Genomic DNA, 23,515 nt, shown 5'->3' with positions numbered 1-23,515 from the left:
ACATCAAAGTCCCACCGAGGCCGCTAACTTCCTACTAAGCAAAACAAGGGAAAACAGATTTTCGGTGTGTGCTGTTTATTTTAACATGCCTTTAGGTTTTGGTGGATTTTTTTCTTCTCTTTTTCCTAAAAGGGAGCCCAAAGGGGATGGTTTGCTTTATCCAGAAATGAGAATAATCTACCCGAGCAGACTCGTCCCGCGCCGGCCAGCGCTGCTGCGGTGCTGCTGCAAAGCAGGCACCGGTATCGTGGTGTCCCAAAGCACGCTGCAAAGATGGAGATGGCCAACAGAGCTTCATCTTGGTCTCCTTTCCCTTCTGGAGCAGCCCCTGCTGCTCAAAGCCATCAGAACTAGCTCTGAGTGACCTGAGAGCCTTTCTCCTCCCCACCTCGGCCCTTGGTTGTCTCTGCAGGTGCTGCTGCCCACAAGCGCAAAGCCTGAAATTAGTCACAGAAAGTGTAACAGCATCACCGAATAATCAGATTTTCTGYCTGAAGGAGTGAAACACACAGCAGTGATAATATCCAGGACAATTTTAGCTGAAGGAGGCTTGGAAAGGGATGAATTAGTTGCCGTGAGCACTGCGAGCAAGAGGCCTTGCTGCACCCAGTGGGGATTTGGGGGATGGCAGTGAGAAAAAGGCTCCCTGGATGCTTGAGGATAAGGGCTCTAGGAGAAGAGCACGACTTCTTCCAGTTTGGTACGGAGGTTTTGCCAAGAAACTCAGAGGAAGGTGCAAGACCCTGAGGACCAGCTAGGGGACGAAGGAGTTAAAAGGAACCTGCAGCTCCGAGTGCTCTCGAGGGAGGCAGGAAAACTGTGGAGACTTGGCACTCGCCGCAGATCCCGAAAATTAAATCACAGCCCATAATTATCCTCCAAGCCGGTCCCGGTGCCAAAATCTTAATATCTGGGATTGTTTTAATTTGAAGTCATATAGGAAATCAAGAGTTCCAATCAGTTGCATTCCCATGCCCGGCCGCTCCGTGTCATTCCCTGTCGCACAATAAGCTGAGCGTGGCATTGTGTGCACGGTGAGTAACAATTCCTGTGCCGAAAGGGAAGAGRCAGAAACGGAGCGAACTCTCCCAACGCTTAAGTCATCAGGAACCAACCGCGCTGGGCGGTGCAGGGCCGCGTGCCAGCCCTTGCGCTGGACTGGAGCGCCCTGCGATGCTGCAGGGACCGTCCTGACGCCCATCCCACGTCTGCCACCCCTCTTGCACAGTGCTCTTGTGCAGCATTCACAAATGTGGGGCTTTGGAAGAAATAAAGGAGAGAGGAGATTTGCTGGGAATGCCCTCAGCCTGTTTGCATCTGCCCTTTGGAGCAAATTCTTTGCAAGACCAAGAGCCTTGCAAAGGCTGGATTAAGTGCATTAATAAATAAATAAATAATAAAAAAGGGGAAAAAAAAAGAAAAAAAATGGCTGTTGCAGAACATCTCTCAAAGCCACCGAGCTGCAGCCAGCAGAGGGCATGAGCAGTCACATCTCAGACTGCCACAGCACCCCAGGCCAAAGAAAACTTCCCCTGGGCAAAAAGCAGGTGCCGGACTCMCTGCATTGGAGCCACGAGTCGTGCACGGCCCTGTGGCGTCAGCGAGAGATGCTGAGCTGGGACAGAGGCTGCTCCTGCCCGGCCGCCTTCCCCGCCGCCTGCCACCCAGAATTGGAGGCTCCACTGGGGACAAGCCACTAAAATCGCCTCCAATGAGGGCAATAAAGCGGCCCGGAGCAGCTGATTAAGGGCAGGACATGCCTTTGGATTTGGGCTGTTTTTTTAAACTTCCTGTTTATAGGTTGACTGTATTTCCCCAGTGTTTGAACTCCTTCGTCATATCGTTCCTGTGCTGACACCGAGCAAGAATTAATAAGCTTCCTCTTAGCAAACGTCTTTATTTAAACAAGCTGCTGGTGGCCCCGCAGCCAGGAGCCCTCTGGTGAAGGCGGCTTTGCAGGAGCAGCCGGGGGCTYCAGGCCGAGAGCAGCACTTGGAAAGCAGAAGGCTCTTCCCTGCCTTCCCCCCATAAATGAGCAAGAGAAGAAGGCTGAACATTACTCCAGTTTYGGTGCTACTCACTCAAAAATGCACTTTCTCAGCAGCGTGTCCAGTTTACTTTGCCCAGYCCTCGTATGGATGCTGCGAGAACATGGCAAGAAGGTAGCAGCTGCTTTGCTTGATTTCCCTGCTTTTAATTAAACCACTGTGACCTCCAAGCAAGAGTTTTTGATCAGACATGAAACGTTCATTTGGCTGGTCAAACAAAAAAACCACCCTAATCTGCTGCCTTTTGGTATGTGTAGCATCCTGCATGGTTTGCCTTCTCCTCACCATCAAGTGACTCGATATCCCAACAGATCCTGCTGCAAGAGCGGGAAGTCAGATGGCTGGCAAGCTAATTAATCAATGTGCTTGCTCTGTTAGCAACCTTAAAGGAATTCTGATGCCGACTCAGGGCTCCAGCCTGTGACATCTGCAGCCAATCATGCTTACATTACCCCATTAACTAATTACACATGTGCTAAGTGAGCTAGACTGGGGCTCCAGCGTGTGGAGAGCTCCTCACATTTTCCTCAAGGGCCACGGTGCCTTATATAAGCAGAGCACAAAAGAGCAAGGACTTTTCTCCTGGAAAGAAAAGAAAGAAAATATTTACTCCAGGCTTGTTCCAGTTGTCTGAAGGCTCACAGATAGTTTGAAGGAGACCAGACTAGCTGGGCACTGTGCTATGGAGCGGGTGCTTTACTCCCCTTAATTCCTTTGCAAGAACTGCTTCCACTGCATGGAGCTGAGTGATCCCTCAGCTCTTCTTAACAAGTGGCTTCTAAACCCAAAGCGGCTCTGTTATATCTGACCTTCCTTGGTGCTCACAGTGCTATTGCATGGCCTGGAGCTTTGCAAAGCGCTTTATGGACGGATCATCTGTCAAAGCAGAGATGGGAAGACACAGAATCACTTGGGACAGGATGCACTGTTGCACTGGGTATAAATCTCCTGCTGCTGCCGCCTTCTGTGAGGCCTCATCTCTAAAAACCTGTTGTTTCTMCTGAAAAACCCTGCAGAGTGGGTCCCAGCTTTGCAGGTGGGCACAGAGATGCTCTTCTACTCCAGCGGGCTCCCACTCATCCTGCATCCAACAGGTTAGTGCCATTCCATCATCTAAAGAGGATGCTGTGGTGTGTCGTGGTCTATCCAACCACTTTCCYTCCTTCCCCATTTTTTCCTGCTGGAGGGTTTCACAACAGAGGTGCTGATTAGCTCTGCTTTGCATCAGCGGGGCCAGATGGCCATGGAGGTGGCTGGGTGGCGTAAACCAGCGCGATGCCAGCGTCCCTGGTCCCGTAACGCCACCCATGCTCTGCTTGCTGTGGATAATCAGCTGAGCTTCCTCAGCAGCAACGAGCGCGAGCTAAATACGGCTCTCTTTATTTACTGTGCGCGCCTGTGGGCTTGATTTAGATAAGCATCTATGTTTGCAGTCTGGTCGTCGTAGAAAGCAGTAAAACTCACAGCCAAGCTCTGCAGACCTGCCCCTTCCAGGCCACAGGCGGGTTGACATGAGTGTGGTTTTAATTCACCGCAATGAAAATGCGTTGCGTGGGTGTGCATAAGGTCCACCAATCTTGTGGATGTCCGCATCYGGACTCTGGGAGACCCAGGGGGCCTCATGGGTGGGTTGGCCCCTGGCGATGASATGTGTGAGGCTTGGAGTCACTGTAGTGCAGCATAATGTTGTTCCRCCCCAAAAAGCTTAATTCTTATGAATATACCACAAACACAGTGGTGACTGAGGTCTCTAGGAAAAACAAAAGGAAAAAGAAATGGGAAAAAGTGGAAAGGAAGGCCGTAAAGCTTGGCACCTCACTGAAGCTTTGCTCGGYTGTTAGGTGAGGCTGGGGTGTCTTGTGCAAGGAACTCCTGCGCGGAGCAGGACACACACACAAATCTTATCAAAATTCCTTCTTTTCCTAAGGGCAGCGTGAAAAGCCTGACTTCTGATTCTGCCGGGGATAGGCCGAGAATCCTCTTACGGGGATTAAACTTTCAGTAAAAAATAGTGTCCTCTGAGGAATGGTGAGCGCTCGGCATGATGTGATTGGGACAATTAGGCACAACTGCATCCTGTACATGGTCAAAACAGCAGGCATCCACCTCCTCTGCCAGCACCTGCAGCAAACAGAGGCAGATTTGTTGAGTTTGCTACARTTTGGATTTGATCTTTCATATGTAGTTCCCAATTAAGTTATATTTTCATGATGGGATTATCAATTTAGCCCTTTATTTTCCTACTGTGCAATCTTTCCAAAACTGCTCGGCTGCTGATCCTGTGTGTTACTTACTCGGTCAGCACTAGGTCAGCAGAATACACTTTTGAAGAGAATCCAGTGAATTTTCCCATTGACAGGGAGGAAATTTGGACCTCACCTCGGTTACAGAATATCTTTTGTTTGTCTGTTTTATTACATTTTAGAGATTTAATCTTCCTCTTGAGTCAGTTGAAAGGTTTCCAATGGGTAGAGCTGGATTGTCCGCTAYTCGATTTAGCTTTCTAACATGGAGTAGATATTTCTGGAGAATGTAAAATTAAGAGGAGGGGGGAAAATAAAAAGAAGGAAAACAACAATCTATCACTTGCATTTTCTCCACAACTCCTACTATATGTTGAGAGGAAAAACACTTTGAGGGTTTTAAAATCTATTGCAGTGCAAGTGGGATGGTAAGGACATGGTTAAAGGGAGACCTTTGAGATGGAGATGGATACAACACACCACAGGTGCCGTGGGATAACGAGCCTCTTCCCAATAATTTAAAAAGCAAAGTGCACTAGCCCAGAGCATCGAGTTCCCTGTTTTCCGTCTCAACTAGCTTACTCAGGGCTAGTATCTGTGTGTCTCTCAGACCCAACTTTGAAGATATCAGCAGCATTTCTTCAAAGGTGTCCCTGTCATGACACAACACATGACAACAGCATCTTTCTTCTGTAAGGAAAGGGAGGAACGAATCCTACCAGTGCTCCTAGRTGCAGAGCAGCACACGAGTCCGTGTGATTCACGTAGGCACACGGTGTTGCTCTACGAACTTRCAGCCCATTTTCAGCTCTGCAAAGCGTTGTGCCTAGGTCCACTTCCACATGTATAAGTATCCTATACGCATATATAGTCCATATATAGTTAGTTATATGTCGATTATGCTGTAGGTATATATTTGCTAGTCTTAATGTGCTAAATAGTTTCTGAACTCCTGCTGGCCAGCAAGCTGGCTGATGCACGAGCAGGATTCCTGTTTGATGGCCGCGTGATGTGTGCCAACAGCTCCCTCTGGGTTTTTTGTCTGAGATTTCCTAGTGCTGCAGGGAATTCAGGCAGTGTCTTTGCGCCCAGGAGCCTTTTTGGCGACTGGCTGTGCAGCGCCTGGCCCCTCTGCACGGCAGCAGCTCCACAGCGCGWGTTCTGCAGTGGAAACCATGGTGCTTCCGTGCCTGGGGAGTGGGAAGTTCATCCTTTGGGATACTGAGTGTATCTGGGGAAGAGCATTGCTAGCAAAGGTCAGCTGTGACTGTGCATCAGAAGTGTTCCCTTGCAGCGGATGGAAAAAGCTCTGCAGATTCAGGCTACTGAGCACTGGTGACCTCAGTCCTTGGCTCCTCTATCCATCCCTGAAAGAAACCATTAAGAGGCAGTAACACATCCCCAGCCCATYCCAGGAGTTATAAACTAACACAGCTAATTTTACAGCTACTAAAATAAACCAGAGTTCAAAACAATAGTTTTTCAAGTTGGCTAACTGGCACATGTGAGCCAAAAACAGGTCCCACGTGGATTTATAAGCTAGTTGGAGTGCACTGAGGTGAGCAGTTGGTGCAGGAGGTGCTGGAGGCTGGGTGGCTGAGCTTGACAGTGCAGGGGATTTATGTTGGATTTCACCAGCTACAAGTCTGGTGCTGTGTTTTGCAGAAGCTGGTATTGGTGCAACCAGACCTCAGATGAGAAGCAGGCTTCTTTATTTCTAACTGAGAAGGAAAAAAAAAAAAACTGATCATTTTTGGAAAAAAAATGTGGAAACTGGTAGAAATAGAATGGAGGGTGCTATGGAAATTTAAGTGTCCTATGCAGAAATTACTGAAAATACTTGTAGAATTTAATAAGTACTTTATACTTTCTGCTGGATTAGTTTTAACACTGTTATAGAATTCCATAGTCTAAGAGGATTATATATTAAATTTATTTAAAAAAAAAAAAAACCCACTGTAGAATACTAAGGTTTTCAATTAAGTTACAAAAGATGGCTCCATTTGGAGAGTTTTTCAGCTTCCAGACAAAGCCTGAGCAGATCTGAACACTGGTCATGAGCAAAATATTCCCAGCCCCAGTAAGATATTAATGAAATTCAGGCTGAATATGTGTTGGAAGCTGCTGTGGTGTCTGTATGTCCAATTTGAGTTGATACAGGTGAATTCAAGAGCAAAACAGAGCTCACCACATCCCAGCTGTGTCAGAGGCCCTGAACTTTGGCGTTTTCCTTAAGGAAATCTCCTTGATTTCTGTCTTTATTGTGATCAAGGAATAACTTCCCTGAAATTTGAAAAGACTGTATACATGTAGTGCATTTTCTAATCTAGCTCCATGTGGCCCAGATCAAAGACCTTCCTGAARTTTGATGTATTAATTTCTATAGGATGCAAACTTAACTCGACTTATCTACCAGGAAGATCTATGTGCCTTATGTGAAGACTGATGTCATATATACTTGTTTCATTGTATGATTAATCTTTATGCGGTTTCTGTAGGGCCAAAATGATTATGTCTCATTAGCCCTTTTTGGTCTCTGCATATTCATTAGTCAGGCATCATGAAAACATTTTTAGTTTTGACAAATCACATAATTTGACAAGTTGTGTCCAGTTTTTCAAGGCTGCCTGGGAACTCTGTCTGAAGCCAAGCCCTCATCAGGCAGGGGGTGAACTGGTCTCCGAGACCTCAAAATCCAAGTAGGCAAYGACAAAGATTTGGGAGGATGTGGTTAGCTGCAAATATCAAGTGACYGTTCCCAGTATTTGGAGTGGTTAACTTTTTGGCAGGATTTTGGTAGGAGGAGATTGGCTAACAAAAGAGGGGAAAAATAAAGGGAAGATCAGCAGATGAAGGTACCACCACACTGTCCTCAGCCCTTGGTATGCCAGGAGCTTCCAGTCTTCCCTGCAGAGACATCTCTGATTCCAGCAGCTGAAGATCTGAGTTGGCTTCTTCTAGGCTGGTGTTCCCTGGCTGCATGTGGTGGCTAAAGCCAGGTTTACTGATACCCAGTGGGGCTCAGGGTAGAACATTGACCATGTTTGAGAGGTGGAAAGGGCTGTGCAACCCCYTCCAGCCTCGGGGCATCACACGAGACAGGGGCAAAAGCAGCGACCCACGCGCAGGTTTTCCTGCAGATGAATTTCATCCGGAGCTGCTGAGATGCCATGGCTCATACAAATGCCTGTCAGAAGCAAACACATTTTCCACTGTGGATTCTGTCTCCGTTTATTTTTCATAGAGGCAGTATTAGATCTGACTCCATTTACTTATCTAAATACATTACTAATACAGACAGTGTGTTCTCTTTTTTTTTTTTCAGCTTGAGAAGGAAACTCTCATGAAACATATTGCCAGTCTAAATTATTCCATGACTTGCCTACATTTCCAATTAACTGGAGGAATATTAACAAACAGCGTGATAATTCTTTTCCAAGTCCATATCCCTCAGTCACTCTTTAACCCACTTATCAGACACTTGTTATTGCAAAAATAATCAGGAGGAGAAAATACACCAGTGCTGAATCAACACTATTGTGCTATATATTTTTTTTTGTACTTGTGTAATTTGCTTGGTTTCTGTTGGACATATACCAGCCTGAAATTGTAGAAACACAGCTGGCTAAATCCATCACATCTTATTACAGTTTATCAATTCTCCCATGCAATAAACACACTTGACAATTAGCAGCAATTAGTCTTTGCCACTTGGAGGAGGCTTTTTGTGTTTCGGTGCTGTGCGTTTAACAGGTACCTTCACAAGCAAGCTTAATTTGTAGAAAATGCAAAAGGCTGGTAAAGCCATTAGTGTTTCTTACAACCAAAATGACAAATGGTCTTTACATTAATCTCAAATCACTTCTTTAAAGCAAGGATCAGGAAAGAATTTTCCTCAAAAGGATATTGCTGTGCAATTGGTGAGGAGCCTTTGCGAGGCTTTCCCACCTCCTGTGGAATCGATAGGCGAGTGTGGCTGCCAGGCACGGGGTGCTGCACTTGATAAAGCCGTCAGGCTCCTGCCTTTTGATGAATCTTCTGTTGCTGCAAGAAAAAAAAAATTACTGCAAACTCTGCATAGACAAAAGACCAAACCACACCGTGACTCACATCATACAGTAAACGTTTTTGGAGTAATATTGCCATCGTTCAGGGTTAACTTATTCCATTCCCTATCTCATTGCAATTAGTGTGTGATTTTTTGGCCAATGGGCTTTTTTTTTTTTTCAGTGTCAGCGCTTTAGTTGGGGGGAAAAAGTCTGTTTTCCAATGCCAATCACCATATCAAAGTTCCAAATAAGTCTAAAAATGAGGCATGAGTCTGAGGGAGAAGCTGTTCCTTCACACTCTCCCCAGGAGAAACCTCAACCGTCCTGTCCCCAAGAAGCCAGCTGGCCAAAAGAGCCCGTCGGGCACCACATTGCTGGACTCCTTTTCTAAGAGTCCACTTTTTTTTCTTTTCTTTTTTTTTTTTTTTTTTATTTAAGAGACCTGCAACTTTCTTAGTCTGTGTCAGCAAATGTCTCTCTCCATGGACATTCACCACTACAAGCATGGTTTCCTCCCGAGTTCAGGCTCCGAATACAAGCTGTCAACTTTCCTCTTCCCAGTAGGCAAGTAAAATGGAGCTGGCGAGAGAATGAAGTGTCTTTCCATTTGGTTTAGGTATGCTAATTAGTGTTCTTGATCAGCAAATGATTTTTATTTATTCACTGCAACTGCAGTACCTGAGTTTGTCTTGTTTATAAGGTTTTATAAGGTTTATAAGTTTGTCTTGATTAGAAGGTTTTAACTGTTGATTTGGTTTGGGTTTTTTTTCCCCCATTATAAAGATTTTCTTTCTGTTCATGCAAGCTGAGAATTTTCTATTGGCAAACTTGATCTTAGTAGGTTTTTTTTATAAGGGTGTTTTTTCTTTCACTTTGCTTCCCTCTGCACCCAGCTGGGGCAGAGGTTTGCTCCRGCAGCAGCGATGAAGGGTGCAGTTAAAGCAGAGGAAAGTGAGGACCACGTAATGTAGGCAGCAGCGTGCAGATGCCCCGTGCACATCCATTAATGAATGAAAAAGTCTTGTTTGGCAAAMCTCCCGCTCCAAAGACCAGGTGGTTGGGGTTTTTTTTAATATTTACTGCCTATTTGGAGACATAGCAGCTTATGCATGATGGTGACTTGCTGATGCTCTACAAATGAGGAGGTCTTTGAGCAGAGCACGGTGTCAGGACGGTAGCAAAGCTCAGAGCCATAGACGGTTTGAGTGATAGTGTCTCGGTACGAAGCAAGAGTTGCTGCTTTAGAGCATTGTGATTCCTGAGCACAATAAGTCACTGCCAATTCTGACAGAGCCGTGCAATGCTGTATATGCCAAACAACATGCTAATTCTCCTCCAGTTTCTGACGCTCAGCCTCGCGCTTAAGTTCCCATGGTTTCCTACCCACCAGCTCTACATGTGCTGCATGATTCCTTCCAGGCACTTCTCCTTTGTTTAGCACACAGGCAGGGAAGTGGAAGGCAAGATGCTTTGTGTTGCATTTGCCACGGATTAGAAGACAAAAAAAAAAAAGCACATAGGGAGATTTCCTAYAGCTCAGCCGATACGTGGTAACTTCTTAAATCTCAGTGACTGGAAATCTCTTCCTGGCCATTGAAATACAACTCTCTCTGGGATGGCAGTGCTTTAGCAGGATACAAAGACACTTCATAACACTCAATGGTGTTTAGTAAAAAAGTAGATCCAGGTTATATCATACAGGAAGTTTGTAGGATGTAACAAAGAGTGGTGGGTGAAAAGCAGGGTTCCAAAATCAATCCGTGTTGGGAAAAGCGCCTGCAGGTTCCAATAACTGTGTCAGCTGAATCGCTTGGCCTGCCTTTGTATGCAGAATTGAGCAGGAAATCCCAACAAATCAGAATTTCTCGTAAGACTTCTGGTGCATCAGCCTGCAGCTCGAGCCAGAAAGAAACCACAAGAACAATCGCTCTCCTTGCTGTCCAGCTACTACAAGTCCCAGGTGGAACCTGGAAATGAAATGTGCACATGCATCAAAACACTGCAGCGTTTCCCAAAAGCCTCTCTTTGAATGTAGTTACAGAAACAAACACATGATGAGGGTCAGAGGATCATTCTTTATATCATACATTTGTCCTCTCATCGGGTTTGCCCAGGGGCTTCATTTATTTATGAATGCTGTAAAATGTTTCTTGTGTGTCTCAAATCTGAGCACCCAAGATCACATATCACTTTGTAACATCTCTAAGGAAACCTCAGAGTTTTTATGTACTCTGCTGAACAATGGACTCGTTTCTTCATTGCTGTTCTGAGATGGATATCTGCTGAACCAGAAATATGTTAAACAGTGAGAAAAAGTGGCTCTGAAAGGTCTTCAAAACTGGTTTATAGCCAAGGTTTGGTTAAGGAGCAGGATTATCCTATTCTTATATTTTAAATGACTGCAAGAAAGAAAGAAAAAGGCTAACAACCCTGTTGCAATAAACCCGTATAATTCAGGTCTTTGTATTTTGGGGGCTTTCTGAATTCTTGGTAGATGTTCTTGGTAGTGCTTGATCTCTTTTATAGGGTTGTCTCAAAAATGCACAGCATTCTTCTCTTGGAYGGTTTCTGCCCAGACTTGAGGTCTTCCTCAACAGCAAGGAGGAAAACCCCTTCCAATGGGCTGTTTCACAGCTTATCCATCCCAGTGGAAAGGTGAAGAGGTTTATGCATGGCAACTTTAAGCAGCTCCATTTTTGCCTGTGTCTCTCCATCAACTCTGTGATAGAGGAAACTGAAGAGCTGAGCAGGGTACCTTGAGTTGGGTGCTGTGAATAATTGCCATCTTTAGCTGTGGTGAAACTCATCTCTCGTGTTGCTGAACCTCACTGAAGTCTTCTGCAACAGAGCACAACATCCTGAGAATGCRTTTGGCAAGAGAATGAATGTTAAATGAGAGCTAATGTTTTTCAACAGCGTGTGAAGTGATGCTACAGATTGTTCAGTACAACATCAGCTGGATGAGGGTTCCAGTTAGGCAATGTTCTCAGGATCACTGGAACATTTATTTTATTTCCCCAAATCCTGTCGGGAAATAGTTGTATCTGATTTCTTCAGCAAAATTCATTATCTTATTTTTTCTTGGATTATGAAAAAAAGACATATCTGCAATTTCTTTTTTTTCCTTAGGGATTAAATTCATCCCTTTTGTGATGTTTATGAACTTCCCAAGTCCTTTTTATATCCTATTCTGTAGTTTTAAGGGAAAGAAATAACTACTCCTGGTTGTCTGCAGAAAGAYAGTTTTCATTTTGCAGCAAAAAATCTTGAAGAGGAGTGGGTAAGAGCTCTGTAATATTGGAGAAAATTTGAACAAAGGAAGGAAAAGTGCTCTTTAGATTTGCTAAGAAGTTATTAGTAGGTGAAAAGTTGGAAMGAAGCGCAAAATGATATAGACTCAAAAAGATGCTCTTATGCCAGAATCTTGTCTTACTGTTTTCATCTGTAAAATAGCCACAAAACTGCTGGCACTACATGAAGCTAAGAGGGAAATTGAGACTAAAAGCACTAAGACGGTACTGAAATTCAAGTCTTGTTAAATTCATTTTTTCCAAGATTTGCAAGAGCTATTTCCCTTCCACCTGCTGACCAAACAGGATAGCAGTAAAATACTTCCTCTTAATGACTCACAAATCTGTCGGACATGATGAAGCCCAAAGGGAGTTTGACGATGTCTTAAATAGACATTTGCTTTTTGCCTCTTGAGAAAGAGCATTCTCCAGCCTGGTAACACTAACTGTATTTCCAGAATCGTAATTCTACCTAAACATGCCAAAAAAATTAGTATCGCTCATTGTTTCGCTATCAGAGGATTTTATCAGGTATCAACAGCTTGAGGTTCTTCAAGACATGCAAAGACAGACGGAAATTTTTCAGAATTCTTTCAGTGATCATGCCTGTGAGAGAGGGAAAATTTGTTTTCTGAAGATAATAGTCTTTTTTTTCCTGTTTTGAAGAGTACCATCACGGTCTCTCCTGTGTGCAGCTAGGTCCYGTTATTACTGCTTTTAGGAGTTTTTTGGAGGGATGACCATTTGCGGGATGACCAGGAGGGACATCCCTCCTGCCATGCAGAGCTCTCCTTTCTTCAAGAACTGCAGCTTGGGGAGCAGAGCTCCTTCCCTGACAGCTGGAGGACCAGGAGACAGCTTTGCTCTAGTAAATCTCAATTGAAGTTTTCCATTTTTTATTYCCCTGCCATGGATTCAAGGCAACAACGGAACATTAAAGTGAATTATTATATGCTATGGGTTTCGGAAGCATCGTTTTTTGCTTCCTTCCTAGGTCATGTACGGGCTTGTGGTTTCTGACTGCCAGCTCTGGTCCTGCTTCTGCTCCTTCTGCATTGGATGCCTGTAGATTGCCATTCCCACCACTCAGCACAGCTTCTCCAGCGTCTCACTAAACACATCTCTGAGAATCCTTGGAAGGGGAAGCAATTAACTCAGGCCATATATAGAATGAAAAACTTCCCATCTGAAGATATTCCTGACAAAGCTGAAGGGGAAAAAATGCTGTAGTAGTTTCCAAAAAAAAAAAAAAAAAAAAAAAAGTGTGCTGCACTTATTCCAAAAACTCCTTGGTGTTTTCCATGAAGAATAAAGAGGAGTTTCTACAGAGGAAAAGCTGCCATTATGCTGCTAATAATTGTTTTTCGAAGCAAGCATATCCAGTTTCCCCACTTAAAATCAAATCCTATCCGTCCAATGAAAAAAAATATATATATATATTTCTGAGTAATCTGAGTCAGAAGGCTAAGAGATGTAGCTGACCTAACTCCACTGACATAAGCAAAGCACAAGCTGAAGATCAAGAAAATTAAAGGAACTGGAGATGTAGCTACACAAGTATTAGCATTTTGGACTTGCATTCAACTGATGAGCTGAAAACAATATGCCAGCCACTAACAGTCAGGCTCAAAGTGTATTTGCTTTTAATTTCTTTTGTTTCAAAAATGTACTTAGGAGTGAAACGTTTATTTAAAACGTCCTGTCACTTCTCTCATCCCTGCTGAAGGTTTGGAACAATGATTAAAGAAGGAAAGAAATAGCATAAGCAAATTTCAACGGATGAGATTAATTACTACGCATCTGTCTTTTTTTCCCCCCATTCAGCCTACACTGAAATATTTCTGTGTTGTTTTCATTGCGCTGAAATGTGCCAAGCAGGCTCTTGCTGAAGTTACGTGATAGACATCCGAGCAGTTTTCAGCTCACCCCTGGCCTTRAGTTCACGACTGCCTCAAAGGCCAAATGAAACCAGTCATCTCCTAGCAGGGCCACATTAGTTAACAGTCCCTTAGATGCTGTTTTTCCTTTCCTGGTCATTAATTTGCCCATGCCATAATACTTTGGGGGAAAAAGGGGGGTTTTCTCCAGGCATCTGCAGGGGGAATAGTGGAGGTAAGGGCTTGCAGCTCTCAAAGTGCATGCCCCAACTCAAGGCACTTGCAATTAAACGTGAAGGTCTAGGAAGATCCTGTTCCCGTGTGCATGTGGAGCAATCTACCTCTTCCCATAAAGAAAAAGAGATGTTTGCAGTTTAAATAWTTTTGGCTTGTGGAGCATGGAAAGCTTAGGGAAGTGGTGGAGAAAAAGGCAGAAATCCAGTCCATTCCTTGCAGGGGAGCAGGGCACAGGGTGCCAAGCAGGACTGGGGAGGAGGCTGGTTGTGCGAGCTGATGGCAGAGCTGCAAGGATTTATTGTACCCCAGAATAATTCCCATGCTAGCTGAGTAACCTTTCTCCCACAGCTGCTTTCAGAAATATTTTCCGTGGTGAATTCCAAGTTGCCTTCTCTCCTGCCCGGATTCCATCACAACAAAACACAAGGTTTATGTGCTTACCTGCTGATGTCTGCCTCATGTGTGGGTTTTAAGGGGGATCCTTCACCATCCCTGCTGGCTGCCCAGGCAGGAGGAGCAGCATGGTAGTGATAAACCTAGTAATAATAATAATAATCTTGGGATAAAGACAGGGAGTTTGAAATTCTCCATCTGCATGCATATGTGCATGCCCAAAACAGGTTGTACAGCGTATCGTTCTCATAAAGGACATTTATTTACTGCCGTGATACCTATTTGCAGCTTGTGATCACCTGCTTGGCCTCGTAGCCTGGCTTCATCTACTGCAAGACACATCAGAATTACTGTCAAATCATCACTAATTTGTTAACACACACGCTCTTAGGTAAAAGAAGTGAAATTCATGTTAACTAGAGGAGTCTCCGTGACAAGGTGCCTTCATTGCAATGGAAAGGGAGAAGGAAGATGCAAAGAGCATTAACTGGAGATGTGGCGAGCACAAAGGACGGAGGCAGACAAGGACAGTGGGTTCAGGGGAAGAGCACTGGGCGAGCAGGGAGGTGGGAGAAAAAGCTAAAATAGCTGTGTTTAAGCTAGGAAAAGGAGGCATTTGATTGCTTTCTATTAATAGTGCAGGTAAACCCCCAGGGAAGGGAGAGTTATTTAAGCTAAAGGACAATGTTGGCCTGGAATCAAGCCATTTTTGAGTAAATTTAGGATGGAAATGTAAAGAGGGGTTTTAAGCATCACAGGAAAGATGTTCTGAAACAACTTTCCAATCTCTGTAGAGAACTAAACCGATCTAAATCTGTCCGAGCAGGAAATTGATTTTGGTGCCAAGATATCATCCAGATCTACATACACATTACTCATGCTTTATTTAATCTGTATTTACCAATGAAAAAATTCACCCTGCCATAGAAACCAGGTCTGGATGAGGGGCTATAAAGTCAATAGCTTGAACAAAGACAAGTTCCTCCGTTCCCATAGGTCTTCGTCTAACCCTTATTAAAATCCTCAAGTGACACTACAGCTTTCAGGCTCTTCCCTGCCTATGTTATTGCAACATTCCTGGTGGTGGATTGGCCTTGCTTTCCTGTTATCTAACCTCCTTTTTCTGTTATCTAATCTCCCTCRCTGCAGTTTAAGCTCATCACTGGGCAGACAACAGCTAATAGAACATTGCAAGGACCGAGCGATTCTTTTGCATGGGAAAAATGCTGTGAAATCTCTCTGTGAACAAACACAGTTGATGAAGACTATGGAAACAAAACAAAAACAGCGTTAGTGACGCTCCAACGAATGTTGCTGTTCAGCAGAAATGGAAACTGAGGAAACATGGTTCAGTTTTCCTTTCCTCTMATGTGCCTTTTTGTTTTATATAGGCTTATTTAGGGAAATTGGATACTGATACGCTCCCAGGAAAGACCCGTATTCCTRCAGAACTTCAGTGCACACTTTCCAGGAGCAATACAAGAGGGTGAACCAGTGTGGCCTCTTGKTTTTGGATCTTGTCTATACATTTGACCCTATGCAGTCTTTTGGCTTGACTCTGAAACTAGTGCAAAAAGCTAAGTCTGCATGGTCCGTGTTACAGAGTTACACCAAACTGCTGCTTTTTTTTTTCTTTTTTTCCTTTTTTTTTTCTTTTTTTTTTTTGTTGTTACATCTGAGGTGAGTTGAGCAAGACAGGCACTAGCACTTGGTGTAGTTAATCCCATAGTAGAAGTGTTTTTCTTACTGTACAGAAGAGTGGAAGAACACTCACTTCTACTCCTTGGCCCTAAAGAAAGAAAGGCAATTGTACAAAGAACTAATTCAATTTTCATAGGAGTTCTTAGAATGGAAGAAGAGATAAATAAATAAATTCCTTTTTCTCTGCTTTGGTTTCTTAAAAAAAAAAAAAAAAAAAAAATCAGATTCACCGTACCTTAAACTTTTAATTTAATCAGGCTATTGTAACCCTGAGTCATTCAACGTGAATGAAGCTGAGAAGAGCAAAACCAGAGTTTGTGGCACAACGAGGCGGGGAGCAGAGAAGGTTTTGCCAGTGGAGAACCGTCAATCCCAATATTGTCAGCTTGGAGAGTAGGGCAACCTCTGCCAAGAGCATCACCCTCCCTCTCTCTCGCGTGGTATTCGGTCAATTTAATTTCAGATCAAAAGCTGCTTGCAGAAGAAGTGCCACTTTTCAAGGTTGATGAGCATCCTTTCTTCTTCCAGAATTCTTGGTTCCATAGGAGCTCGTGCCTTGTCACAACAGGTTCACCAAGAGTCCCSATTGTCTCCCATGCCCTAAGAAAAGTCATTCGTGATCGCAGGCAAGCACAGTTACAAGAGCTGAGTAAACTTGGACACAGCTCCCAGAAAAATCATGAACATGTTGCCAAACATGGAGAATAGTGCATCTGATTCTTCTGTTAAGGCGTCCAAGGAGGGCCACAAAATTATAGTTCATACTGTAAACACAAAGAGTACATTTTGTTCATTTTCCTGTTCTCTTTATAATCGATGCAATATGAAGAGCTGCTATCAGTGGAGGGTTATACAATCAGATGGCAGCAATAAAAGGAGCATAAGCAAGTCCAGTATATCATGGGAGCTTGACTGGAGGAAGCAGTTATAAAACGAGGCCATTTATATATCTATTTAGACGAGAATGTCTGATGCGTGACCAAGCAATTTTGATGTCTGCCTGGCCACTTAATACTACTAACTTAATTGACATCTGCATCCTGGTTTGCAGTGGTTGCCTGGAGAAGGACTAGTACTCAGGGCTATATGTGCACGGCCACAGCTCCAATGCACCTTGAATAAAATGTCCATTATATAAAGGAGCAATATAGCCCTGAATATATTTTTATATCCAAAAAAGATATGCCTCTGCAAAACTTGTTTGTTACTGCCTGTTGCATTGTTTATTGATTCCTTGAGACTCATGGAAGGTTTTTGCTGTTGCTGCTGTTCTTTTAACAGTAACTTGACCACAGGTTCTTGTTCTTACAGATATGTGTCCTGGCGACTATGGGAAATCAAAGATGCGTGTCTCCACCAGCTGGCAGAAGGGAGTCTTCTACTACAGAACCTTTTACTCTTTGGCGTCTGAACAGGTACTGGTTCTCAGATGGTCTTCAAACTTGTTTTTCTTCTGCAAGTCATCTATCCTCTGATAGCCACAGAACATGCTTTAAAGAAATCTAGGGACTCTCAGAATGAGATCTGTATAGTTTTAAAAACAAACAGACATTTCACCTGTCTCCAATCAGCCCCATCACAAGATTTGTCTTTAATTTCCCCAGGGCAGAAAAGAAATGTATAGGATTTTAATTTCCTTGGCTCCCAAGAGCAGCATGAATGAGTCTGCAGCATTGCATTTGACTTGTGTTATTAATGGGCTCCATGCTCACAAATGTCTCATTCAATATATTTGCTCAAAGTGCTTCCAAAAAGGAGGGCAGGGGGGAGGAAGAAGAAAGAAAACACCAGGTTTCTAGGTCTAATGTATGTGACCTGACAGCATGAATACATTAGATCTTCTACAGAAACGTCCAGTCGCGGCACCGTGCATCAGAACTGCAGGTTTTTGTCTTCATCTAGACTCTGCTTGCTGGTGTAGTGCCTAGAAATAAGCAGGATTTTCCTGCCATTCTGCCTCATGCCTTCTATACGTTTAAAGAGGTATAGCATTGTCCTCTTAGAAGGTGATTGTAAATCGGGAACGTTCCTGAGGTTTCTGCAGAAATACTCAGAGCATCTTCCAGGACAGCTGCTCTCCCTGTTGCTGGAGCCAACATGGGGCAGTGCATGTGTCTGCTGATTCCATCCCTCATTTTCCACCCTTGCAGCAGRTATGGTCCAGTAGTGCTGTACTGAGACCTGTGAGATCTCAGTTGTCTTGTAAAACTCAAGGCAGGTCGTGTCACTTCCTTGCATCGTGTCGGGTTTCCCTTCCYGTGCTCTGCCTTATCTGCAAGCCTTTAAGAACTTAAAGGCAAGAGCTGGTTTGTATTATGTGTCTGGACAGCATCTAATACTAGAAGGCCCTGGTTTGATTAGGGTCTCTTGTGACTACCATAATACAAATACTGTTAATAAAATATGTTTGAATCGGGAAAGAAAGGCTTCTTTCCAGTTAGCTGTTATGGAGAAAGTCTGCACCAAAGGGGCTTGCCAGCCAGGGGCCAGGTGGCCTGACATGGCCCATATGCAGCCCTGACAACCCTCAGAGCTGCCTTTGCATCTGCAAACGGGACATATCAAGAGCTACGTTCATCTGTGCTATGTGCTTTGTGCATCCAAGTGTGCTGCATATTTGCTCTCCCAGAGTAGRGCCTCCTTCCATTAGCAGCAGTTAATCACTTTCTATCAAACTTTTGATTCTTATGGACRGAGCAGATGTGTTTCCATTAATAGGTTCCCAAGTGAACCTTATCCAGCATCTCTGATAGTTAATGAAGGAGATTATGTGGCCTAAATCGAGTTTTAATTTTCGGCATCCTCCCATTTCTATCTGCACTACCAAATAAGCAAACAAAGTGAAGTGGGAATCTTGTTACAGACTCAGTTACAGTACATAGRATAAACCCGCTGCCAAATAGTAAAATGTGTCCGCTAGTTTAATGTGATTAGTAATAGCTAAAACTTGCATTGGTATTTTTACAAGGATCTGAAATAAAACATCAAAAAACAAGCACGTAGATGTCGTTGTACTGCAGTGGTAATTCAAAGGGCTCAGCTTCCCAAATTAACCTCGATATTACAGCAATAGGAGGCCAGGCATCTGGCTTTACAGGGGAAATGTCTGCTTTCAAAATATTGTTCCATCTCAGGAAATCTTCAGGCGTGCTGGCTGCCATTAAAAAGTCATCACCTCTAACAGTGGCTAAGACAGAGCAAATCTTTGGGCGCTATAAAAGAGTGACTGACTAATGACAGCAGCAAGGACAGCTCCTGAGCGCTGGCATGAGAGTCGCTCGCAAGGGGCCACGTTGCTGGTCTCAAACTGAAGAAGCAGCTTTGTGAAGCATTGCCTTTAGCAGACCAGCCTCTGAAACCACTTTTCCGCCCCATAACTTTCTCACAGGTTTGTCCCAGGTTTATTTTGTCGCCATCTCCTTCTCTCCATTGCCTGGCACTAACTGAACTTGCATCTTTAGCATAGATCTTTATAGCAGATAGCCAAGACTCTATAACTCATCCTTATTCCAGCCCAGTCAGTAGAGGAGGCCGCTCCTTGGGCAAACCTACATGTTTCTAACGACTTCCCCAGGATTGATAAGGAACATCTGCCCTATATGAACATACTATACTTTTAAAATCCAGGTGGATCATCTAATAAATTATATAGATCTCTCCACCACTGGCTGGGGCAATAAAGGGGATTAAGGTAGGTAACCTGTGCAGCAAGCAGCCAGTCACAGCAGCAAGGACACCRAGCCCTTGGTGACCAGCCTGCCCCACTCACATGAGTAAGGTGAGATTGTGGTCATGTTTACAAACACAGCATATTGCTATATAGATATCATTAACTCATGAGAGTGATTTTGGTCCCTGCTTGAAGTATGACAGAATGGAAAGTTATGAGCTTTCTTTTTCACACACATCAAAACAGCTTTACCATCAAAAAAAATACAGATAACTAGCAAATGAGCACCCTTTAATCATGTCTCTTTATAACAAAACAAAATGTTGCATTTTTAATTAAAGGTCAATTAATTGGAATAAAGTGAGCAAGTCCCATCTGGGCTGTTGCTGCTCTACAGCTTCTAACCAAAGAGTGCGTGAGGTTGCGTCAAGGGCTTGCTTGTCAACTTGCTTTAACTCACATATGGGACCGAGTATGCAACAAAACTCAAGCGTTTTTACTTTCTGCAGTAAAAGCCAAACTAACATAAAATGAGATTAATGGCAACAGCAATGACYGCTTTCATTTCCCAATGAACTTTCTCAATAGTATCAGTAATCAAGATCAGGTTGGGGTTTTTTTTCTTCTTTTCTTTCTTTTTTTTCAGAAAAAAAACTTTTCATCAGAGAAAAAAAGAGGCACTTAAAATACACAGACACAGCTGTTCTCCCATATTAACAACATTACGTCTTTCTCCATGTGATGCATAATGAATCATCTCAATGTTTTTGCTTTATAGTTTTATACAAATCCAATTCCTTATGACTACTATTGTAATAAKAATACTTTCCAATTCAGCGATACCTTTCATTTCAGTTTGTTAATGTAAGAAACAATAACAAGGAYCGAAACATGTTGAACCCATTGGAATTGCTAGAAAAGGGGAGATGCAGCTATAAGATTTAGAATTTGACGTATTCTAAGGAGCTGATAGTGTTACATGTAATGTACTTTTTCAGACATCTAATTCTCACAACAGCTTGATTAAAAAGGTATGTGTTATCTTCATTTTTAWTTCCTGTGAAAATAAGGCTTACAAAGGAGTTCAGGTGCTGCTTGCCTGCACCACATCTATTTAGGTTAAATTGTCAAAACACAGTTAAAAAACAAACAAACAAAAAAACAGTTCAGGAGCTCTTCGGGAGCATGCCGATGGGTTTCACTCTGTTAATCATCTGTGGATTTTACTGACACTTGTAATGGACATCTCCATCAGTTTTATATCAGGAACCATTAATTTGATTTGGCAGCAGTATTTAACAACTACTTGAAAGATAAAGAAAGATATTCGACCATCTTTCTTAATGGCTGCATGAGAATAATAGTCTTGTTTGTTTTTGCTACCAATATCCACTGGGAGCAAAGGAATGTTCTCTGCAGCAAATAACGATAATGACAATTCTTTACTAAAAAAAAAAAAAAAGGAAAAGGCAAGAATCCTTGATTTAATTATGGCTTAGTCATGTAAATAGTTGGAATTTCCAGAAAGTAGTGTCTTTGTAGCAGGATGCCAATGTAGCGTATAATTAAAATGTAAAAAATGTAGGAAGGTAGCCAAGCCTTTGATTATAAACAAGATTTTCCTAACCCACCCATGACTTGGCATTTTGATCCTGAAATTTATCAACAGGAAAAGGTGATGATTTTTTTTTTCTGGACTGGTCTGGAAACTAAGTTAATTTGTAGAGAAATAAATCTTGTTCACAAACTTTATTTGCTCATTACAAAAGCTTTTACTATTTGATCACACTTTAAACAAGAAGAGTTTTCTGGAAAGAATTTTTGGTTTGGTTGATTGGTTCTTTATATAATAACGTCTTTCTATTGTATAATATGAAAGGCAATGCAAAGCCATCAGCTTTTACATAACAATTTAATTAAAATAATTTAACTTTGCTGTGCTGTAACCAAAATGATAACAAGACTAAGCCTGACATTGGCAGCAAATATCCATTTAGGGCAGAGGAATCCCAAAAATGCTTTTTCCACTTTCCCAATCAGCACTCCTAAGCAACTCCATGAACAAACCCTACATAACTTTGTTGTTATTTTTATCCCCCTCTGAGCTGGAAATACCTGTCAGTTAGCTAGTGATTGAATAGGCCATGAGTTATATTTTACTGCATAGACATAAAATCATCAAAAATGGTTAAAGAAGGAGCCTGATGATATGCCACCCAAAGCCTTCAAAGTTCAGGAAGTCTCTCCATTGACTTCAATAGGGCTTGGGCCAATCACAGAATTAGAGTGAATGTTAAAGTACAGTATTTTATTTTATTTTACTACATTTGCCCTTGTGTGAAAGTAGTCATTAAATGGAATTTTGTAAACAAGAAATCTTCTTACACAAAGTACAGAGAAATCTCCTTACGCAAAGTTCAACTAAACGTTTCAAACTGTATTTGTGTGTTTTAATACAGCACCAAGCATGTTCACATTTTTTATTACAGAATTCAGCAGTCAATAGCCCGTGATACGGCCGTTCAGACTGCTGGCAGCAGAGATGCAGTTTCCATTTCTTTGTGTGTAAGATTCAGGGTGTGGAAACTTTCTACTTCCTTGGAAACTCTTCTGAAAACGGGTTTTCACTCCATTCAGCCTCTAAGTGTTTAAGAGGTGACTGAAATTCTGAAAGTGGGCTGACTGTTTAAGTGCCATTGGCAACCTTGGAAAGTTTCTCACTATGTGAGGCAAAAGGGGGGATAGCATAGGCGGAAAGTCGACATTATTAAAAATCTAGCTCAGGATTTTCAGTGAGCACCTTTTCCTTCTCCCCTCCTGCTCCTTTGAAAACAAGGAGGTGAAAATAGCAGGATACTTTTCACTTTGAAATATTATTCATCCTTTGCATCAAAGCCCCTGCCCATGTAGTCACAGCTTCACTTTCTGATGCTATTGCTCAGTGTCGCTGGTTCAACAGAATTGGCCCAACACTTTATTTAGCAACACCACCAGCAAATGCCACACTTCACAATATTCCCACCTTCTTCCCAGGGAGTACGCAAGATTTCGTGTGTCAYGACAAGAAGAATATTCCAAAAGAAAGCCATAAAGGGGCCCAGCTAACTGCCCCGATTATGGAAAACCCCATAGGATGGATTTCATTTCATCTACGTTTACTTGTCTAATTTTAGGCATCTATTTTAAGCCAGTTGTCTACAATTCCTATAGTCACTGGAGGGAGCTTTCAGAGGGTGATTCAGCCCATCCTGAGATAGGTGTATGAATCACTATCTGGATGCTTCTGTCGTTCTCCCTCTGGCAATGGAAGCAAATAGATGACGATTGTAGGCAAGGCACCAACTTTGGAAAGGCTGCAGCGATAGGGGCCGAGTCCCGTGCGCTGCATTCTCCCCAAGGACATGGAAGGACGAGGGCTTCAGTGCAGCCCGGGCTAGCGCTTAGCCCTGGAGCCCTCGTGTTTCATCCACCRTGGCACAGTTGGGTCAGGAGTTGGACTTGCATTGCCTAAGACAGCAAGAGGGAACGTGAGGCTGCAGAAGTAAATCTCATTGCTGCCCAGCGTGAATAAGCAGGTATTAGCTGGAGAAGACATAGACACTTCTGCATTCACTGTGGAATGAGAGCATCCTCCAAAGCTGGATTAGATGGAAAAAGGTGTRATTTAAAATTCCATTATGTTATTGGTCCTTGATGCACATTATGCTATTGGTATGACTCCTGAGAGAAAGAAAGGAACAAGACTACTCATAAATGCAAAGATAGAAATAGAACAAACAGTTCTCAGGGTTTATTGAGAATGAATTCTCCTGCTTTCCTTGAGTTGCCTTTTATCTCACGGGGCTTACGGTAGTACTTCCAGTTTCACCACTGGTGAATCGACTGTCACAAAAAGACTGAAATATGGGCAGGGCACCTCTGTGTTTGGGAAGTGCGTGTGCTCAAAGTAAGGGACAGCTCTGGCTCCAAACGTGGTAAAATCTGAATAAAAAAAAAAAAAAAAAAAA

At 43.0% G+C, this 23,515-nt stretch overlaps 1 long non-coding RNA gene across 1 annotated transcript in view; it reads left to right on the top strand.

The window, feature by feature from the left end:
- Positions 1 to 3,105: 3,105 nt before the first annotated feature.
- The window catches only part of LOC112953754, a 21,694-nt gene continuing 1,284 nt past the window's right edge, over positions 3,106 to 23,515 (top strand). Inside the window, exons 1-2 of the long non-coding RNA XR_003250612.1 lie at positions 3,106 to 3,142; positions 17,150 to 17,253. This is a non-coding gene — a long non-coding RNA (uncharacterized LOC112953754). The remainder of the gene's footprint in view (positions 3,143 to 17,149; positions 17,254 to 23,515) is intronic.

The sequence above is a fragment of the Nothoprocta perdicaria genome, unplaced genomic scaffold, assembly GCF_003342845.1.
Source record: "Nothoprocta perdicaria isolate Ctin4 unplaced genomic scaffold, notPer1 scaffold_46, whole genome shotgun sequence".
NCBI classification, from domain to species: Eukaryota; Metazoa; Chordata; class Aves; order Tinamiformes; family Tinamidae; genus Nothoprocta; species Nothoprocta perdicaria.
Note: the sequence above shows the minus strand (reverse complement) of the source record. Positions and strands in the feature narration are given on the sequence as shown.